Genomic DNA, 16,091 nt, shown 5'->3' with positions numbered 1-16,091 from the left:
GCAAAAGGGAAACAGTTCATGGCAGGCAAAATGCAGCAAAAGCAAGCAAGCAAGCAACAACTAATCAGTGACAAGTCCCATTCTGTCCGTTATATCTTACCTGGCTACCTACCCTCAGGGCAGAGAGCACTCACACCCTTAATCCTAGCATCCTATCCTTGAACCCAGCGTTACACCCCAATCCCACCATTACACACCCTAGGTCCAGTCACCTCCAAAAAGTCCCACCTGTGACCACATGAGGCTTTGGGGAGACACCCAAGCACAAACTGTGACAGGTGATAACATTGTACTGTGAAGGTTATTAATGCTACCAACACTTAAGGTGGTTACAATAGATTCTGTGTTACATATACTTTTCCAGAGCTAAAACCATTCTTCAGTAAAAATTAATATTAAAATACTTAACCAAAAGAAAAGTAAAGTCATACAAGTTGGGTGAATGTTTTGAAAGTGTGCGTCTGTGTGTGTGAGAGAAAGGAGAGAGAGAGACAGACAGACAGACAGAAGGTATTCATGAGGGGAAATCAACAGTAAATTTTTTTAAGTTTAAAATTTGTTGCATTATGAACTTACCTTCTCTTTTTATTTTTGATCTTTACATGTGTACTTCAAGGAGGGAGAAATTAGCAAAGTAATTTGAGATTAAATTTGATGAATAGAAGGAAATAACTGAGTTGTGCAACGTAATTGTTGGTCAAAACATAGGTGTTATAAATAGAATACATAGAATAAATAGATAAATAGAATAAATAGAATTAGTGATTTTGTAACTCAAAAAGTTATTTTAAGGGAAGATCAAAGAAAGAATCTACCTGGATTACTAAGCAATTTTAGCATAATTCCTTGACTGATAGGCAGGTACTCCTTTAAATATATTTTCTTGATGCATTATGAAAAAATATAATTTATTATTTTATTAATATGTGCACAGATGCAGTTAAAGACAGGGAAATTTACTAAATCCTTTCAGGGAGAATTTCTAACACCACGGGGCTTATCAAGGACCAATCCAAATAATGGAAAACAGTTGTGGAACTTTATACGCAAATGATTTGTTTAATAGAGAAAACTGATACTCGGCTGTTAGAAGAACCCTCAATTCAGGCTGGAGAAGCTCAGCAGTGAACTACTGGGAAAAGCACCTACCTCTCCTGTGATCCAGGGAACCAGAAGGAAGAGGAGAACTGTGGGCAAGCCTGAGAGATGAGCTCTGCTGTGCTGGTATCACACCCTGTTCCACTCTTTAGACTTAAAATGCGCTTTAATACTTGAGTTTAACTACAGTAAAATAAATTATAACAATTACTGCAATACCGCAAAAATAAATTTTTCAATCAGCTGGGTAAAATGCAACTAATCTTCATACAAATGGAGGCACTGACCTCTCTCATAAACTGAGGATAGACCTAGAATAGCAAAAGCCATCTTACCCAACAGACACATGGCAGCAGGTATAACTATTCCCTATTTGAAACTATGCTATAAAGCCACTGTGATAAAAACAGCATGGTACTGGCAAACAAACAGACCTGAAGATCAGTGGAACAGAGTGGAAGACTCAAAAACAACTCCAGATGTACTCGGCTACCCCATCTTTAACAAAGGAGCTGACCATCCTCAGTGGAGGAAAGATAGCCTCTTTAATAAATGGTGCTGGAAAAACTGGATCTCAACTTGCCAAAGATTAAAACTAGACCCTTATCTTTCACCATGCACTAAATTGAAATCCAAGTGGATTAAAGATCTAAATATTAAAACAGAAACACTAAACTTGCTGGAAGATAAGTGAGGCAGAACTCTCGAAGACATTGGCATAGGAAAGGTCTTTATGAACAAATCCTCAGTAGCATAGGAACTAGCAGAAAGAATCAACAACTGGGTTCTCATCTTATTAAAAAGCTTCTGCACTGCAAAAGAAACCATCAACAGAACTAAGAGACAACCTACAATGTGGGAAAAAATTTTTACCAGCTGCTCCTCAGACAAAGGACTATTATCTAGATATAAAGAACTCAAAAAAATCAGCCCATCCAAATATAAGGACCCAATTCAAAAATGGACATTTGAAATGAACAGATGTATTTCAGATAAAGTAGTAAAAGCAGCAAATAAATATATGAAAAAATGTTCCACATCACTGGTCATTGGAGAGATGCAGATGAAAACAACACTGAGATTCCACCTCACCCCACAGAGAATGGCTGCTATCAAGAAATCAAGCAGTAAGAAGTGTTGGCGGGGTTGTGGGGAGAAAGGAACCCTTCTCCATTGTTGGTGGGAATGAAGGCTGGTGCAACCACTGTGGAAATCAATATGGAGATACCTCAAAGAGCTGGGACTAGAGGTTTCATTTGACCCAGCCATCCCTCTGCTGGATATGTTTCCAAAAGAATTAAAAGAATCATATCACAGTGAAATATGCACACCTATGTTTATAGCGGCCCAGTTTGTAATAGCTAAAACTTGGAAACAGCCCATTTGCCCATCAGTTGGAAACTGGATAAAGAAGATGTGGTTTTTCTATAAAATGGAATACTACTCAGCCATAAAGAATGAGAAATTAGATTCATTCATAGGAAAATGGATACTTATTGAGGATATACTCCTAAATGAAATAAGTCACACGTGTAAATACCGAATAGTTTCTCTGGTGTGAAAAATTATAACAGTACATAAGATCCTAATGAGATAATTGTCAATGTAAAATAAGAAGAAAAGGGCTAAAGGTGTAGGAAAAGTGGGCAGGGTAGGGGAAAGGAAATAAGGGAAAAGAAAAAAATGGAAAAATGGAAATAAAGTGTTTGTAAATGGGGAGGCTAGGAGGGGATGAAGGGAGAGCAGGGACAAGGGGAAAAGATGAGAACCAAGACCACCTGTCATGTAAAAGTACAAGATTCCAACAGTGAATGTAACTGTACTGTATACCTAAAATGTACCAATAAACTCAATAAAAGAAAACAAAACAAAGAAGTTGGGACTAGAAATCATTAGGCATGTGAAAGATAAATCACAAAACTTTATAAAAGTATCTGCAGCTTTATCAGAGTACTCTTACTGTACACATCCATTAGTCTTATTGGTTATAGGGCTGTGTGATAAGGTGAGTGCTGCAGTGTTTTGTTCCACAGTGTTGGGATGTGTGTGCCTGCATGATTCACAGAATAACTGTTTGCAGAAACAGCAGCTTCACATTTCAGTGGAGGGTAAGAGAAAAACCAAGGCTTATGAACATAGGATGAATAGAAAAGGGAGTGATTTTCTTCAACATGCTAATGAAATGAAACTCAGTAGTTTTGTTAGTTCAGTGATGTGAGAAATGGAAAATCTGTACTATCTGACCTTGTAGATTTTCTTTACCAAGGGCCACTCACCAATGGCACATCCAAAATTGAACACACAGTCTGATGGGAATGGAGGAGTTTGGTCTTGTGCTTGTTTGCTTTTTAAAAAAATATTATACTCAAAGCACGAACAGGAGGAAAACACTAAGTAAAGAGCTAAACAGACAAAGAGACATTAAATGTAAATGAGCAAACTTGTGAGAAACTGAAAGTGTAAATAAGGACTAAAAGGTATAACAGATAATGTGAAATAGGAAGAAAATGTGCAAAGGGGAAGGGGAAGTGGGAGGGGTAAGGGGAAAGAAAGAAGGGAATCGAGTTCATATAAGAAAAAAATGGAAACAAAGTCTTTGTAGATAGGGAGGGGTGGAGGAGGTGAAGGGAGGGCAGGGGAATGGGGAAAAATAAGAACCAAGATGGATTATGTAATGGTGCAAATTTCCAATGATGGAAGTCATTATATTGTATTACCTTAAATGTACCAATAAAATTAATTTAAAGAACAGCCATGTGCCTGAATTGAGGTACCTGCCAATCCACAGCAGCAGTGTGTAGCTGCACAGTGAAGTGCATAATCATGCAGATGAGGTTTCAGATCAACAGCAGGAAAGTGGAAACAGTAAAATTCGTAGGCATGGGACAACTGTACAGTGAGAGAAACAAACTATCCCAGACTGTGTTCCCAGATCCTGGGCAAGGTATAGGGCAGAGTCCCCTTTGCAGGGGTGAGTGTGAAAGAGAAACGCAGGGCACTTGCTTTGAAAAAGGAGCTCAGATCATCTCCTAGTAAAGCCCCAGGTGGTGCGACCAGGAGCCATCTTGTGAGGAGCCCATTGCTTGAATTTGAATTGCTCTGGGGTCAGAACCCTCAGCATATTCCCACCTCTGAGTCGTCACTGACATCCTTTTGCACCAGGTCAGCAGGGAGAAACCACATGACCCAAACTTGGTGATAAAACTCACTGTGAGCGCTGCACTGGATGGGATGGGCTTGGCACACAGAGGTGTGGAGCATGCCAATCTGAAGGACGGGACCATGGGCGAGCCGACCCCCTGCCAGGACTTAAAGCAATAACCCACATGGTTCCTACCACCACACACAGACACACACACACACACACACACACACACACACACACACACACACACTGATGCTGCACAAGGGCACCTGTCACAGGGCAGAAAAATAACTCTGTGCTTCCACTATTGCCATAGCCATGGGCAGTCTTGAGCAATACCTTGTCTCCAGTTGCCACCCTGTTCCCAAGACAACAGCCTAAAATGGTCCAGACAGCCCTTTACCTGGCCCCAGCTGCAACTCCTCCCAGCTGTCTCTCAGTGTAGAAGATGAACCTTGCTCCACTTCAGCCATAATCTCCTTGTGCTTAAGGAGAGCAGGAGAGAGGAACATGACCACTAGCACTGCCACCATCCCTACATAGGCCCACCACTCCCCTCCACAGTCTGTCCCAGCATCCACTGCCAACATGACTAAACGTGAGTGCCAGAGATGAGGGGCTGTGATCCCTGCCCTTGATGATCCCCAAGAAAACTCGGGCTCTATTGTCTAGTCAGAGGATGCATTGGTGAGCTTTCCCTTTGCTGAGACAATTGCCTGACACATACAACTTACAGGAGGATGTAATTTATTAGCTTTGTGATTTCAGAACATTCAGTCCATGGCTGTGTGGCTGCAAGGCAGTACCGCCACAGCAGAAGGTCCCAGCAGAGGAAAGCTGCTCACTTCTTTTTGCCCAAGAAGAGAAAAGTACAGGGAAAGAGTGTCAGTGAGAGATATTCCCTCAAAAGGCATGTCCCCAAGTGACCCACCTCCTCCAACTGGGGTCCACCTCCTTACAGCTATGAACATCAGTAGATAAACTCACTGGTAACAAAGCGCTCCTATGACCCACCTATCTGGGAGTCTCTTAATCCAATTGGGTTGACAATTAAAATTAACCAGCACAGAGGACAAGTGCTCAAGGTCCTTCACCACTACTGGAGCAGCCAGCATCAGTGGCCACTACAAGCAACAGAGCAAATATTAACAGTGTTTGAGAAAACCCTCATCACCCCATTATCCCTGTTGGAGTAGCTTCATGGTACACTAGGCTATCTGCACCATATCTGCTTGGACTTCTAGAGTATCACTACTTGTGCTTGACCAAATGTGGTTCTCTATGACACTAATATGGCACAAAGTCACTAACAACAGATAAAAAAGCTGCAAGGATGCCACATCACAGTTTCTATCCAGCAGTACAGCTACCACTTCAAAATAAAACAGTACCAAAAATAATAAACCAAATTTTAGGCAAAAGCCACTTACTATGGTCATTCTATAAAACTGGTAGAGATATCTATTCCAGTAGATGCAGACACAAGGGAAAACAGGAATACAAAAATATTAATATGACACCTTCAAAAGAGTAACAGATTATGAAGATACTTAAACAAAATACTTGACAAAGAATTCAAAAATGATTTTTAGAAACTCAGTCAGATCCAAATAAATAAGAACATATGCAATATAAGAATAAAAATTTAGTAAAGCAGTGAAGATTTTTGAAAAAGAACTAAACAGAAACGAAGAGCTCAGTGAATAAAATAAAAAATACAATTGAACAACCCAATGACAGATTAAATCAATTGGGCAAAAAGGAAACTATCTGAACTTGAAGACATGTATTTTGTATCAGACAGATAAGAAGGAGGAAGAAGAGGAAGAGCTGGAGGAGAAAGAAGATGAGGAACAAAAGGGAAATGGGGAGGGAGAGGACAAGAGGAAGTATTATGGACATATTTGAGGACTTTGGAACACTCTAGAATAAGTGAATATCTACATTTTTAGAATGTTCAAAGGGAAGGAAGAATATGTTAATTGCATAGAAACTTATTCAATGTAATAATAGCATAAAATGTCCCTAGTCTTGGGAGAGATATGAAGATCCATGTACAGGAAATTTATATGACACTAAATTAACATAATCAGAAAAGATTGTCACTACCACATATAATAAGCAACTTGTCAAAAGTACAAGACAAACAAAAAAATTCTAAAATCTGCAAGAGCAAAGCCCAGATTCACATTTAGGGATATTCCCATTATATCTACAGATTTATCAAAAACTCTATAGAGCAGGAGGAAATGGAATTACATATTTCAAGTCCTGAAAGAAAACAAACAATGAATTCTATTCTCAACAAAGTATGAAGGTAAGATAAAGTCTTTCCTTGACCATTTTAAACTGGATAAATTTATGTCTTCTTTATAAAAGATGGAAGGTAGTCCTATATTCAGACATGAAAAATATCCATCATTACAATAGCACATGAAAGAACAAATCTTACTAGAAGAATAGATGTCTAAAAAAGAAATCTAACATAACACAGAAAACTATCAAAAAAGAGGAACAGGAGAGAAAGAAAATGCTATTCAAATAACTGGAGGAATATCAGAGAAATAAAAGGATGAAGTCCTTACCTGTCAATAAGAACCTTATAGGTAAATACACTATATTCTTCAAATAAAAGACACAAAACGCCTAAATCAATTTTTTAAAAGTTCAATAATATGCTGCCTACAAGAAATTCATCTCACCAGTAAAGACCCATAGAGGATGAAAGTGAAAGGATGGAAAATAATATTTCAAGCAAATAAAAACATAAAGTGTGTATACCTAAAATGTACCAATAAACTCAATGAGGAAAAACAAACAAACAAACATACAAACAACAACAACAAAAAACCCAGGACCTGTCATATAAAGGTACACTATCCCAATAATGAATGTAACTGTACTGTATTCCTAAAATGTACCAATAAACTCAATGAGGAAAAAAACATAAAGTGAACAAGAGCACCTATATTTATCTCTGCACAAGAGAATATAAGTAAACTAAAAAGAGGCAAAGAAGGTCACTATATAATGACCAACAAAACAAGACAATATAAGGATGGAAATGCTATTTGTACCTAACATCAAAGCACCTAAGTTTCAAAACAAACACTATCAGATCTAAAATGAAAAATAAGATTTAATGCATATGAATAGAGGATTTCAAAAGTTCTTTGACAATGGGTTCTACAGGTTTGTAGTAATATCCTGAGAGCCTGTTTCCCAGTCATCATCACTACAGTGAATGCCTCATGTATTGTACTGCTTTTAGCTTTCTGCTGTGATGTTCTTGATGTCTTTCTGGTCAGTGAGGCTCTTCATGGACACCGTGAGGTGTTTCAGGAGGGTCTCCTGTTTATAATTCAGCCCAGTGGTAGAATGGACTTTAAGAATTCAAGATGCAGCAGCCCTTGCCTTGTCACATGCAGGGGAGGCAGATGGCAGAGCCACAGTGAAACCTTCAGTAAGCTTCATCCCCTTTATTTCTGAGGACAGACTTGGTTCACACTTCTATTTCTTTAGAGTGTGTCTCTTCAAACATTAATTTTACACTGTGGACAAATTTATATAACAGTGGAATTTAAATCCTTCTTTAATATTATAAAATCAAATTGTTTTTCCCCTTCTCCAAATATAGGTGGAATTGAGCGTCACTTGGCCTCAGGCTTGTACACAGCTGACCACAAAACACCTTACAGGTGGATATTGGACTGCATCAGTAGCACAGAGTCCACTCATGTAGTCTTACACTTCACAGGGTGCATCATGCCAGAGTAGAAGAGGGAATGGACTTTGTTCTATTAGCAAGATTACTTTACATTTCACTGAATTAATTTAGGTAGAATTACATAAACTAGCTCATTTTCTATGAGTTTATATTTTAATCTATTTAAATACATAGATAATGACAAGTAATAAGATTCTTCAGATACATATTTTTCACAGTAATATACATTTAGTAGTATTTCTTACTCCAAAGGCACACATAGCTCTTGTATAATATTATTGTATGCGCAAAGGTTGCTGATAAATATCATCAAGAGGTTTTACCTAGGAAATTTCTAAAGTGATTTTGAATCCAAAGTTTATGCATATGGTTGGACAAGATTTTAAAAGTATTATTATTAAATTCTTGGGAATCATAAAACCAGGTACTTAAAATTTGTTATTAAAGTCTCTGCTAAAATAGCAAAGCAACTCTACTGAGACCAGCTCTCTTTAGTTATGAGTATTTGAAATCAGTCAAAAATAAATCCACTAACTAAATGCAAATTCATGTTTTCTAAATAAAGCTTCATGGCCTTAAGCAGTTGCAAAGTAGCATGATACACATGACTGATTAATGCCAGCAATACAACCTGCCACAGTTCTAAACCAGTCTTTGCCTAAGGACTCCTGTCCACACAGTTCCTGCTGAAATAACTAACTCTCAGATTCCCAGAGGTAAATGCACGCCAGTCTCTGATGATTGCTTTCATTTCAGATAGGACCAATGTTTTTTACAAAAATACTTGCAGAAGTTTTCTGACCTACAAAGTTTCCAAATGAATATGCTAATTTTCAGTTTTGAATTGAATCTGCTTTGTATACAGACTTCCAAGTGGATCTCAGTATTTTTTATTCCACAAAGTTCTATATAGTCTGTCAAATTGTTCTGTATCCCATCCATATTTCTCAATGTCTCAAATATTAGGTTTATCTGTTCATCCTTTGTTCTCTTATTTACATCACCAAACTAATGTCAATTTTCCAGTTTTTCGAAACTACATTTTTCTTCTAACAGTATAGGGAACTGAACTTAGGGATCACAATGGACTGATCTGAAATACCTAAATGGTGTTTTGTCTTGATTCTCTCAAATTCACATTAATTGATTAATTCATTTATTCATTCATTGATTTGTTTATTATGAGTCTGAATAGAACAGTAGGTCATTGACTTTAGAACTTGACCAGTCTAAGCTCAAATGCCAGCTTTGTCATTAGCTAAATGTCTGACATGAGGTCTTGAGCTTTCTAAGATTCACTCTCCTATCAATGCATATTTCACCTAACGTAAGATCTTCATGTTGCAGCTTTTTAAGAAAAAGATGCATCTAACAGTGGTGTCGATTGGACGTTGACACCAACCTGTCAGTAGTTTTGACATTCTGACTGAGCTTTGACATATAGACTATTGCTCAAACATATGCAAACAACCAAATATAAAAGTTACCTATTTATCCACCTGCTATATCATTTGAGTCTTTTACATTCATATGGCCACATGCCATCCAATTAATTGTGACTTAAATTGGGATCTCTAATTATTATCTGAAACATCCTCAAAAAGATAGCACAAAAATTCAGCACTGAAATCAGATGTACTTGGTGTCTGGTAAATAATGACTGCCACATGCCAGGAAAGGTAATTAAAGGAAGCAAAAATGGGTGAAAATCTTAAAACATATCATAGAATTTTCAAGAATAAGCAAGGCTGCTGTGGCTTATTTCAGCCATGTCATTTCAGAGAGCTATCATCAGATTGTTAGTATCAATCTGTTCAAATTTCCTGTTCACTTTTCAGATGCAGTGTTTAGATTTCAGGAAAGTACAGTTTCAATTAATGAACACATTATGTTAGTCTCACGATATACAAAACACAGCAAAAGAACTATCTTTTATATATGCCTTTGAGCTGAGTGTTAATCTGAAAAATGCCCAGCCAGTGAAGCCATGACACTGAATTATAAGTAAATACAGATGAGTCCTAAAAGGATCGTTTATACTGATGATAAAGATGGCTTTGACTTTCAAAAATCACAGCTAAAAATTGGAAGCATATATTTTTATGCATTAAGGATGTTACATGTGATGCAGGGCTATAGGGCTGTTTCCTTTCATCCCTAATAGCTGCTACAAATTTGCTAACATAGGCTATTACCTACCTCTAGATTTACTATATGGAATTATAGATAATGGTGGCACCATTCTGCACTCCCAGAAACAGTGGAGCAAAAGTTCCTTTTCCCCCCACAACTCTGCTGGCATTTGATACTGGTTGAATTCTTGATAGCAGCCATTCTTTCTGGAGTGAGGTGGAATCTCAGTGTGTTTTGCATTTGCACCTCTCAGATGACTGGTGATGCTGACCATCTTTTCATATGTTTATGTGCTGTTTCTACTTCTTTGTCTGAGAAATGTCTGTTCATTTCAGATGCCCATTTTTGGATTGAGTCTTAAAATTTGAGAAGTCTAATATCTTTTTAATTCTTTATATATTCTACAGAGTAGATCTTTGAGACATGTATAGCTAAGTGGATGTACATTGCCCCGATACTCTTAAGTCAAATAAACAGGACACATGTGTTTCTCAATAGTTTCTCTGGCATGAGAAATTGAAAGTGTAACTGAGGAACAAAATGTATATATGTAAAATAGGAAGAAAAGATCCAAAGGGGCAGGGAAAGGGGAAGTGGATGGGGTAGTAGACAGGAAAACATATGAGAAAAGGAAACTCCCAGTGCTAGCTAAGTATGAATATATAAAATGAGTTGTTACATGCAAATTGTCCTTTCTTTCTAGTAACACAGCTGAATAGAAAAGGCAATCACACTGTTAAGGCCAATTTGTTTAGGTTCCTGGACATTTGTATGCATCAGATTTATTAATGGTGCTCTGATTACAGCATGAATCAGCAACAGGCAGAAGGTGAACCTGAACCACAGAGTGGTTGCAGCAAGCCCAGCAAATCCACAGGGAGTGCTGAGACCTGGGTGCCCCTAGAGAGGCATTCCCAGGAGGAGCCAGTGGGCCAGGCTCTTATACACCTGCATCAAACAGTGACTGCATGTGGGATCCCCTAGGGAAGTAGGCAGAGCCGTTTCATTTGGCTGAGAGAAGTTCTTGGAGAGCAACAGTAGCATGTTGTCAACGAGCAAACATTCCTGCTGCTGGGAGCTTGAGCCCCTCAGTCCTGAAGAGATATCAGAGTAATGTGCGCAGGGTCTGCTGTGTGTGGGTTCATAAATCAGTATAATGAGGCCACTGACTTGGAAGTACATGCAAAACTCCTGCTGTGGAGGCCCGGCAGGTACAGTTGCATTTGTCAGAGTACAGAGTCCAAGCAGTACGAGATGAGCAAGTCCTAGGAACTACTGCCCAGCAAATTCCCTGTAGTTAACACTACTATCTTTATTCTAAACGTTTTGCTGAGAAGGTACATTTTCTGCAAAATATTCTTTTTTCAGATCATTTTCTTTACTGGTACACTTTTGCAGTACACAATGTTTACATTTCTTGTCTGGCGTTGGTGCCTGTACTTAATAACACATCTTCATTCCTTTTTCTCATCCCCTTTCCCTCCTCTTCTGCCCCTCCCTCCATCTCTTGACCCCCTTCCCATATGAGAGAGATTCATCTCCCTACTTCCTACTCTCTATCTTTTACTTTGCTTTTCATTTATAATTTGGGTTTCTTACATAAAGATGAGATATTTAAGCTCATGCGTCTGATTCGTTTCACTTAGCATTATGGCCTCAAGGTGCATCTGTTTCCTTACAAATGACTTAAATTTGCCTTTCTTTGTGGCACAATGATACTCCACGGTTATCCGTTTATCTGTTATTGGACACGTGGGCTGCTTCCACGATTTAGCCATCATGAATTGTGCCGCTCTATACTCTCATAACCAAAGATACAATAAAGAGGGCGGGAAACCCCTCGGGAGATGATGGATATCTTTATGACATAGATTGTGGTGACGGCTTCATGGGGACCTGTCAAATTGATCAAGTTGTATATATTAAATATGTAGTTCATGCACATTAATAGTATCTCAAAAATGGATTTAAAGAAAGAAAACGGCTGAGTCTGTCGAATGGAAAAGGAACGTCTTCATGCAGGAGCTGATATTTGAGGTCGATTTCGAGTCCAGGACTAGGAATAGCATCCAGGGAGCAGAACAGGGTCACATGTCCAAGGGTGCATAGGTGTGCAAGGGTTTAGGTCTTTCGTGGGTAATCAGTATTGCTGCTTCCTAAGAGAGTGTGTCATGTAAACGTCCTCACTGCTGAAAGTACGTCTACTTGGGTAATTATGACACCGTCCAGATTTCCTGTTTCTGTGAAAGTGCTTCAACATATTTTAAGCTCCGGACTCCAGAAATGTATTTATCCCTTTAAAAATATTCAGAGGGATTTCCTATTTGTCTTCAAACTAGCCATCGACCGCGCAGTATGAATCGGAACCTGTCCACTTTCTATCCAGATAGCTGATTTACATGCTGACCTCTCAGGTTCCCATCCCACACATTTCTTCTTTCGCAACACCCTTTACCTTTTCCTACCAGGTGGTTTATCATCAGTGAGACAGCAATGAACAGAAGCTGTGTCCAGCCATGCACTAGTTGAATGACACTGAACAATTTGCTTAGTGTCTCCATGCTAAAGTTTCTGTGAGCTTAAAATAGGAATAATAATACTGCTTTATAAGACACTGTCAGACTCCAGGGAGTAATATATTTGGAATAATGGCTGTCATATAATAAATACAATAAAAGAGCCAGTGATTATCCCCATCTGCTTTTATTGTGTTGTGTTTTTGATGTTGCATCTATCTTTTCAAACAGCCTAGAGACCAGTGCATATGCATCCCGTCAGACATCATGTATAATTGCTAGAAAATATCTATGATGTAGCTAATCCTTTCTTCATTAACCTGTTTTACTCCATGCTATTTTCCTGTACACTCAACAGCATGGCTTCCCCAGCTGCCGGGCTCTATATTAAAGAACTACATGTTCTTGGGGTCACTCCGGTCATTTTTCAGTCCCTGTGGCTCTACTACTCCCAGGTAAAGCTAGGCTCTGCAGCTCAGAGCGGAGGTGACTGGGAAAGCCAACCCCCGGCTGGGACAGCTCAAGGGGCCAGCGCCACTCGGGTCAGACTTCCTGGTCTCACACACAGCCAACAACCCCTCTTCTCTTCCAGCTTATCTTCCTGACTCTGCCTGTGAGGCTGCTGACCCTGTCTCTCATACTCCACTGCCCTGTTCCTGGCCTCCATTCCTCCCCAGTGTTGGCACTCAGGGGACCTTGAATTCTTTCACTCGAGCCATTATTCTTCAGTCCTCATTGTGGGTCTGGTTTCCTGATTTAACCCAGCTGCATTGCTGCAGAAAAGCCTGAGGAGAGCCCAGAGGAGGGCCAGCCTGTGCCTGTGAGCCTGTCCCGAAGGTCACCTCCGTGCTGCCTGGTCCACCAGGGACAGTAACTTGCTGTGTCAACTTGCCGGAGCGAGAGCCGCCTAGCGGAAGCACAGTCCTGGCATAGTCTGTGGATCAGTGACATCTGGGTCAGCAATCTGAGGAACAAAGACCCACCCCGGGTGTGAGTGGCATCCAAAGATCAGCCTGGGGCCTGGATGGAACCAGTGAGGGAGATTGGAGACGGGTCTTCCTGGCGGGTGTGTCCATTCCTGCGGTCCCCTTTGCTCGTGGATCTGCTGGCGTCCCAGTGCTTCAACCTGCAACCCAAAGTTACAGGGGGAATGGTTTATTTAGCTCACAGTTTGTAGAGGTTTCGGTCTTAATCATCTGGCTCCGAGGAAGGGTGGCACAGCAGACAGGAATCCCAGAGGAGAAACAGCTCACAGCAAGCAGAATGTAGCAAAGCAACAAGGGAACCTTAACAGCGCCTTTCTGCCCCCTTGATCTTATCCAAACTCTTGAGATTAGGGAGGCGCCAAACCAGTGAGTGTCCTGGTGTAGCAATCACACGTCCCCACTCCCAGTATCACGCACTCGCGGTTCAGCCACCTCTGAAACAGCCACCTGTGACTGCATGAGGCTTTGAGGGGACATCGAGACACAGCCAGAACGCACAAGGACGCTTTCTTATTCTACAGATACCATACCGACCCAGCAACCTTTAACAAAACCCCCACTTTTCCCACTCACTTGCACTGCAGTGTGTTACATGCTAAGTGATTATCATTGTCTCTGTGCTGTTGTCTTTTGTAGCTGCTTTTTGCACCAAAACCATGCTGAAAATACTCTCATTTTAATAAATCTCCATGTCTGATAGTGCAAGTGCTCCATCTGTGTGTTCTTTATTGTTGCCACACGTAATCTAGCTCATCCAGGCTTTTTCAGGGACAATTCCTATTGATTGCTATATTTTTGCCTATGTATGAGCCATCCTTTCTTTGTACATTGCATAACATATTTTAAAACCTGGGCATTTCAAACAATATAATTTAGTCACTTTGGGAAGGAGATTTTCTGCTTGTTACAGTGGGTTTTGTTTACTTAGTCACTTTTATGAATGAAGTCTCTGTAACATTTGTATTCTCGATCATGTGGCCACGAAGGTCGCATCTCCATAGCTCAGTGATTAGCTAGCGGTTGGACAAAGATCTTAAAGACCTGAAGCCATTTGAGAACCCAGTCTTTGCTTGGAGGTTTTGCCTGTGCTTCAGGCACACCGGCAGCACTCAGGTGTGTACAGTCAGTCGACATTTCTGCCTTAGCTTTCTTTTCCTGCTTGCTCAGAGCCTTAGGACCCATCCGAACTGCTGGCTTTCTTCAGGAATTCCTTCAGTAACACAGACCTCTCAATGTCTGTGCCCTGCTAGTGTCCCAGGAATATGGCAGAGCTTTTTCAAAACTATGACTACATCGTTGCTCTGTTTTCTTTTAAATTATGTTATTCATTCTACTATTTGCCCCAACTCTACTCTACTTAATCAGGCATCAGCCAAAATAAGATCCAAATCTGATTTTTCTTTGAACAAACTCCCCTGGGGAAAGGGTTTTCTGTACCACATGTACTACAGTTCGGGTTAAATGCAAACAGCTTTGTGAGATGCATTTCTTGCTGGAAACCAGTACACAAGACAGACCTTCCCAGTCATTGAGACCCAGGCTTGTGGGTGGCTCCAGCCCTGCACTGCTATTGCTGGGTGGGCTCCCGACTGGACTAGGAATTCAGATACTACCTGTCAGGGTTGTTTAGGAACTCAGAAGTGGGAGATAAGAGCAAAACAAGTTCAAAGGCCGCAAGGTGTAGCAGTCTTATTGATTTTTAGTGACATTTTGGATTGGTATTTAAATTGCTGTAAGCCTTTGGTTAATTTTCAGAATCCTGACAATGTTTTTGCTTTCATGGAGAAATCAATTTTGGAGAATTCTTTTCTCACCATTTTTGTTATTGTTATTCTCAGTAAGATCCCGAAGACTTCAGGAACAAGTTCTTAAGTGTCTTTCATTTGAGTTACTCCTGCATAGTCTTTTTTACTGAAATTTTAAGCAGGTATCATTATACAATGTTCATTTGGTCATTGTAAGTATAAATAATAAATAGTTAGTTTTACATAGCATTAAACACATATCCATCCACTTTGATGAAATCGGTTGGGTACAGGGATATAAGAGTATTTTTAACAAAGAGCTTGGCATCCCATCCCACCCACAGATGGTTCCAACGATAAGAGCAACCACCCAGGGAACTTGGGCACAGCTTACCCTTGCTAGGAAAGTCATACGGGAAATTAGAGACAGTTAAAAGGTGAATTGCGCACTGTTCAAACTTTAAAAATCATTCCTACAAAGAAAGGCTTTTTCCTTTAAAACTCTACACATCAGACATGGCGTTCCACTTTTCAGGAAGCATTTTGCTTATGGAGTCTCATTTATAAAACCCCATTAGAAAGTAGCACAGTTTCACATATTATCCAGATTGTAACCTTATCAGGATCACTCTCGGAATAGAATGAGCAGAACTGCTAAATATCAAACTGTAGTTGACCGATTACATAAACTCAGCAGAAGAGCTGTTCATATACAGGTTAAGCACTTCTGAAGTTGGGCTG

The sequence above is a fragment of the Fukomys damarensis genome, unplaced genomic scaffold (assembly GCF_012274545.1).
Source record: "Fukomys damarensis isolate Sample0158 unplaced genomic scaffold, DMR_v1.0_HiC HiC_scaffold_25, whole genome shotgun sequence".
NCBI lineage: Eukaryota > Metazoa > Chordata > Mammalia > Rodentia > Bathyergidae > Fukomys > Fukomys damarensis.
This window is presented reverse-complemented; position numbering follows the sequence as displayed.